Source organism: Chlorocebus sabaeus, chromosome 25 (assembly GCF_047675955.1).
Source record: "Chlorocebus sabaeus isolate Y175 chromosome 25, mChlSab1.0.hap1, whole genome shotgun sequence".
Taxonomy (NCBI): Eukaryota; Metazoa; Chordata; class Mammalia; order Primates; family Cercopithecidae; genus Chlorocebus; species Chlorocebus sabaeus.
In genome coordinates this window covers 75,892,001-75,898,647 of record NC_132928.1, presented here as the reverse complement: position 1 = coordinate 75,898,647, position 6,647 = coordinate 75,892,001, and the positions used below count along the sequence as shown (strand labels likewise).

The window sequence follows — 6,647 nt, the reverse complement described above, 5'->3', positions numbered from 1 at the left end:
TCCTTACAGGTAAGGACAGCATTTCACGTATCATATTCTCCCAGACAATATGGTATGATACTTAGCACAAACATTAGATTGTGGATCTGATAATAGAAGCGTACAACTTCTTATCAACCAAGAAAGTATGTAAGAACTGCTAACTCATGCCCCCATGCCTAACAACATGACTTTCTCAACTTTTAAAGGATTCGAGTCATCCGTTGGCCTTAGGAGCCAAAAACATTGGTGCAACTCCAAATAAAAGTGACAAATATGTGTATTTTCACTACTATAGTAACCCTAATCCCCTTACACCTACCAATCATTATTACCTTAATTAATCCCTGCAAAAAAGGTTCATACCCAAATTATGTAAAAATATCTTTCGCATCTGCCTTTCGCATCATTAGCCTCATCCCCGCAACATTTATATGTATAGACCAAGTCATTATCTCAAACTGACACTGAATACATTGAATAACTATTTAAATTATTAAACTCTCACTAATCTTCAAACTAGACCACTTTTCCACAATATTTATCCCAGCAGCACTATTCGTTACCTGATCTATTGTAGAATCCTCAATATGATACATAAACTCAGACCCTAACATTAATCCATTGTTTAAATATTTACTTATTTTCCTCATCACAATATTAATTCTGGTTACCGCCAACAACCTAAAGAGGTTTTGTTGGATGAGAAGGCATAGGAATCATGTCTTTCTTACTAACTGGCTGATGGTACGGCCCAGCAGATGCTAATACAGCAGCCCTCCAAGCAGTTCTGTACAACCGCATCAGGGATTTTGGCTTTATTTTAGCTATAGTGTGATTTCTCTTAACCCCCAATACACGAGAGCTTCAACAAGCGTTTATTCTAAATTCCACCCCCGACCCCCTTCCAATAATTAGCCTTCTCTTAGCAGCCGCAGGAAAGTCAGCTCAATTCAGCCTCCATCTCTGACTCCCATCCTCCGTAGAAGGCCCAGCCCCAGTCCCAGCCCTGCTCCACTCCAGCGCTGTAGTTGTAGCAGGTGCTTTCCTACTCATCTGTTTCTACCCTTTAATAGAAAATAACCTATTAATCCAGACCTTCACGTTATGTCTAGGGGCTACTACTACCTTATTTACAGCAATCTGCGCTCTAACACAAAATGATATTTAAAAAATCGTAGCATTCTCCACCTCAAGCCAATTGGGCCTTATGATAGTCAGAATTGGCATTAATCAGCTGCACCTAGCATTCTTTAACATCTGCACCCACACCTTTTTTAAAGCTATATTATTTATATGTTCAGGGTCCATCATCCATAACCTCAATGAAGAACATGACATCTGAAAAATAGGAGGACTATTCAAGACTCTACCTTTTACTTCTTTCTCCTTTATTATTGGTAGCCTTGCACTTACTGGTATGCCTTTCCTCACAGGCTTTTACCCTGAAGACCTTATTATCGAAACCGCAAATACCTCATATACCAACACCTGAGCCCTTTCTATTACTCTTATTGCCAACTCCTTAACAGCTGTCTATAGTATCCGTATTCTTCACTCTAATAGGACAGCCTCGCTTCATAACTCTCACTATTATTAACAAAAATAATCTATTCCTAATTAACCCAACTAAGCACCTAATATAGCATCTTCGCTGGATTCCTCATCACCAACAGTATTATTCCTGTTTCATCCCCCCAAATAACCATACCACTTCACCTAAAGTTCACAGCCCTAGGTGTGACCACCCTAGGCCTCTTCCTAGCAATAGAGCTTAATCTCATAACTAATAATCTTAAACTAAGTTTCCCATTACAGACATGCAACTTCTCTAATATACTAGGATTTTATTCACTCACAATTCACCGCTGGATCCCCCAGTCAAGCCTATTCACAAACCAAAATCTGGCTTTACTTCTACTAGACTTATTTTGACTAGAAAAGTCCATACCCAAAAGCCAAAGTCCATTTCACAAAAGCCAAAGTCCATTTCACAAACATAAGTTTCAACTTCCATTACCGTATCTACTCAAAAAGGCCTAATTAAACTCTACTTTCTCTCCTTTTTAATTCCATCCCTCTAACCCTATTGTTAATTGTTCAATCTATTACCCCGAGTAATTTCAATTGTGACATAAATGCTAACAAATAATGATCAACCAGCAACTACCACTAATCAACACCCATAACTATACAAGGCAGCCACACCCACAGGATCCTCATGCGACAACCTTTCCCCTCCCCCTCAAAAATTAATCGACTCCCTGAGCTATTACAATTAATTGCGATCACAACCCCATCGTATTCAACTATTTACCAAACCATCATCAACTCCATTAATAATCCTAATCATAAAGCCCCTGAAATGTCAATACTTGATCCCCATGTTTCAGGGTATTCCTCAACAGCTATGACCGCAGTATAACCAAAAACAACCATTATACCACCCAAATAAATCAAAAAGACTATTAATCTTACGAAAGTCCCACAAAAATTCAACACAAAACCACAACCCACAGCACCACTAACAATTAAACCTAAGCCTCCATAAATAGGAGAAGGTTTTGAAGAAAAACCTACAAACCCTATAACCAAGAGAATACTCAATAAAAATAAAGCATATGCTATCATTCCTGCATGAATTATAACCATGACTAATGATATGAAAAACCATTGTTGTTTTCAACTATAAAAACACCAAAGACCAATATCCACAAAACACACCCACTAATAAAAATTATTAACTACTCATTTATTGATCTTCCTACGCCATCTAACATCTCTACAAGATGAAATTTTGGCTCACTTATTGTTGCCTGCCTTATTCTCCAGATTATCACAGGGTTCTTCCTGGCCATACACTCTACGTCAGTTACCCTAGCCGCTTTCTCCTCAGTTACTCATATCAGCCAAGATGTAAATTATGGCTGAATGGTCCTCTATTTTCATGTTAGCGGCGCCTCAATATTTTTCATCTGCTTTTTCTTATATATTGGCTGAGGCCTATACTACGGGTCATTCCTATTTTTAGAAACCTGAAATACTGGCATTATACTCCTTCTTACCACTATAGCAATAACATTCATAGGCTACATACTCCCATGAGGCTAAATATCATTCTGAGGTGCTATAGTAATTATAAATCTATTATCTGTCATCCCAAATATTGGAACTGACCTTGTACAATGAATCTGAGGTGGATTCTCAATTGAAAAAGGCACCTTCACACGATTTTTCCCCTTCCATTTCATCTTACCCTTCATCACTACGGCTCTAGCCACTATTCATCTTTTATTTTTACATGAAACAGGATCCAATGGCCCTTTAGGGATTTCATCAGACCCCGACAAAATCACTCTTCATCCCCTACTACACAACCAAAGACATTCTAGGTTTAATTTGTCTCCTCCTCCTCCTAACAACTCCAATACTATTTTCACCTGATCTCCTGAGTGACCCAGATAATTACACTTTAGCCAACCCCCTCATTACCCCACACCACATTAAGCCAGAATGGTATTTTTTGTTTGCATATGCAATCTTACAATCCAACCCCAACAAATTAGGAGGCGTATTAGAACTCATATTTTCCATTCTCATTCTAGCAGTTATTCTCATGCTTCACATATCTAAACAACAAAGCATAATATTCCAGCCATTCAGTCAGTGCCTATTCTGAATCCTGGTGGCTACTCACACTCACACGAATCGCAGGAGAGCCAGTCGAATACCCTTTTATTACTATTGGGCAGGCAGCATCTATTATATACTTCTCTCCCATTCTCAGTTATACCACTCACCACTTAAATGAAAATGCCCTCGTAGTATAATACAATACTCTGGTGTTGTAAACCAGAAATGGAGAACTCCCCTCCCCAGGACAACTCAGGGAAAAAGCATTCCCACTTCACCGTCAACACCCAAAGCTGAAAGTCTAATTAAACCACTCCCTGAACTTTACTCAGCACATACTTTAACTACTCTGTATTAATCAACTAGCACTAATACATGAGTGCTCTTATGTACTTCGTGCATTACTGCTAGTCCCCATGAATAATATACACTACTATAATTACTATAATTACTTACTTGTACATAGTACATTCATACATTAACCTACATTACAAACCTAGTCCACGTGCATACAAGCTCGTAGTAATTACTTCATTAACTATTCCACATTATAACCATTGACCGTACAATACAAACTTACGCCACACAAATACTGACCCATACTAAAAATCCTTAACACTACATAGTGCATACGTTCGTTCACTAGACATAGTGCATTTCATTCAAGAAATCCCTCGTCAACATGGATATCCACTACCAAATTTTGGTCTCTTAATCTACCAACCTCCGTGAAATCAGTATCCTGCTCAGGAGTGCTACCCGCCTCGCTCTGAGCCCATAAAATTTGGGGGTGACTATACTGAAACTATACCATATAGGCATCTGGTTCTTACCTCAGGGCCATAAAACTAAAATCGCCCACACATTCCCCTTAAATAAGCCATCTCCATGGACTAGTAATTACCACCCTATAAATCAGTACAGGAGCACTGCCAGGCATTTGGTATTTTTAACTTTGGGGGATGTTATCACTCACCATTGCGGAAGGCCTGGTCCCCTCTGAATCCTCTGTAGACGATTTGATTCCTACCAAATCAATTGTAGAAGCTGAGCTTATATTGAATATTCCGAACCCACACAACAACCATAAGGTGTTAATTAATTCACGCTTGAAGGACATAACAATCAATAAGCTCTGCCCCCGCACGTACGCCCCCGCACGTACGCCCCCGCACGTACGCCCCCGCACGTACGCCCCCGCACGTACGCCCCCGCACGTACGCCCACTTTCAGGAACTTCTTCCAAATAAATCCGCAAGCCTCCCCCACCCCAATCTCTAACTTTGCTATTTACCTAGACAAATACACTCTTGCCAAACCCCCCAAAAAAGAGACTAAAATGCAACCCGTCAGAGCTCAAAAATTATATTTTAACTATAAATACCCCAACAGCTATCCCTCGATTTATGTAAATTTTCCTAAAAATCTTAAACCCTTCTACTAAACTCTCATTTTATATAGTAAATATAGTAACTAAACTTCCACCGTAATACTAATATAATGACTCGAACATACCCCTCTGAAAGCGCTACCCAATATGTTATGTCCTAAATCAATGATAATTAGGAATAACTCTTTTAATCAAACCTTTGCCAGTTCGATTTTAAAGCCCTGAATTCCCAGAACTATAAACAATCATTTACATTTACCTGTTTCTTTCTCATATTTTAAGCCTACATTGAAATATGTGTGTGTGTGTGTGTGTGTGTGTGTGTGTGTATATATATACACACACAGTTAATGTAACTTAATTATTTTAAAGCAAGACGCTGAAAATGTCTGGATTGGTTGCATAACCCCATAAACAAATAGGTTTGTTCCTGGCCTTTCTATTAACTCTCAGTAAGATTACACATGCAAACATCCCCACGCCAGTGAAAATACCCTCTAAATCATCCGGATCAAAAGGAACAAGTTTCAAGCACATACAAATGCAGCTCAAAACGCTTTACTCAACCACACCCCCACGGGAAACAGCAGTGATAAATCGTTGGCAATAAACGAAAGTTTAAGTTACACTGATATTTAGGGTTGGTCAATTTTGTGCCAGCCACCGCGGCCATATGATTAGCCCAAGCTAATAGAACTCAGTGTAAAGAGTGTTTAAGGTTTGCCTTCAATAAAGCTAAACTCCATCTAAGTCGTGAAAAATTCCAGCTGAAATAAAATATACTACGAAAGTGCCTTTAATATCCTCAAGACACAATAGCTAAGACCCAAACTGGGATTAGATACCCCACTATGCTTAGCCCTAAGCTCTAATAATTAAACTAACGAAACCATTCGCCAGAATACTACAGGCAACAGCTTAAAACTCAATGGCGGTGCTTTATATCCCTCTAGAGGAGCCCGTTCTATAATCGATAAACCCCTATATACCTCACCACCATTTTGCCCCCAGCCTATATACCGCAATCTTCAGTAAACCCTAAAAAGGTAATAAAGTAAGCACAAGTACATGCATAAAAACATTAGGTCAAGGTGTAGCCCATGAGGTGGCAAGAAATGGGCTACATTTTCTATACCTAGAAAATCTTACGACAACCCTTATGAAATCTAAGGGCTCAAGGAGATTTTAGCAGTAAACCAAGAGCAGAGTGCTTGGTTGAATAAGGCCACGAAGCACGCACACACCGCACATCACCGTCTTCTAATGTTGTTCTAAAAATTATTATAGCTAAAACTCTCCACGCACATTCAGAGGAAATAAGTCAAAGTAACATGGTAAGCATACTGGAAAGTGCGCTTGGACAAACCAAAGTGCAGCTTAACCTAAAGCATCCGGCTTAAACCTGGAAGATTTCATCACGACCTGATCACATGGAGCCAATTCTAGCCCCAAACCTCGCTAAAACAAACCACTTACCTTAGACAAAAGTGTAGGCGATAGAAATGTATGCCTTGGTGCAATAGATACAGTACCATAAGGGAAAGATGAAAGAACTAAATTAACCACTAAAAAGCAAAGATAAACTCTTTTACCTTCTGCATAATGTACTAGCTAGAAATAACTTGACACAGAGAACCATAGCCAA

The 6,647-nt window shown here is 39.1% G+C and overlaps 1 pseudogene; it reads left to right on the top strand.

The window, feature by feature from the left end:
- The first annotated feature begins 213 nt into the window (after positions 1 to 213).
- On the top strand, positions 214 to 2,515 carry LOC119619678 (NADH-ubiquinone oxidoreductase chain 5-like; annotated as a pseudogene).
- The last annotated feature ends 4,132 nt before the right edge of the window (positions 2,516 to 6,647 follow it).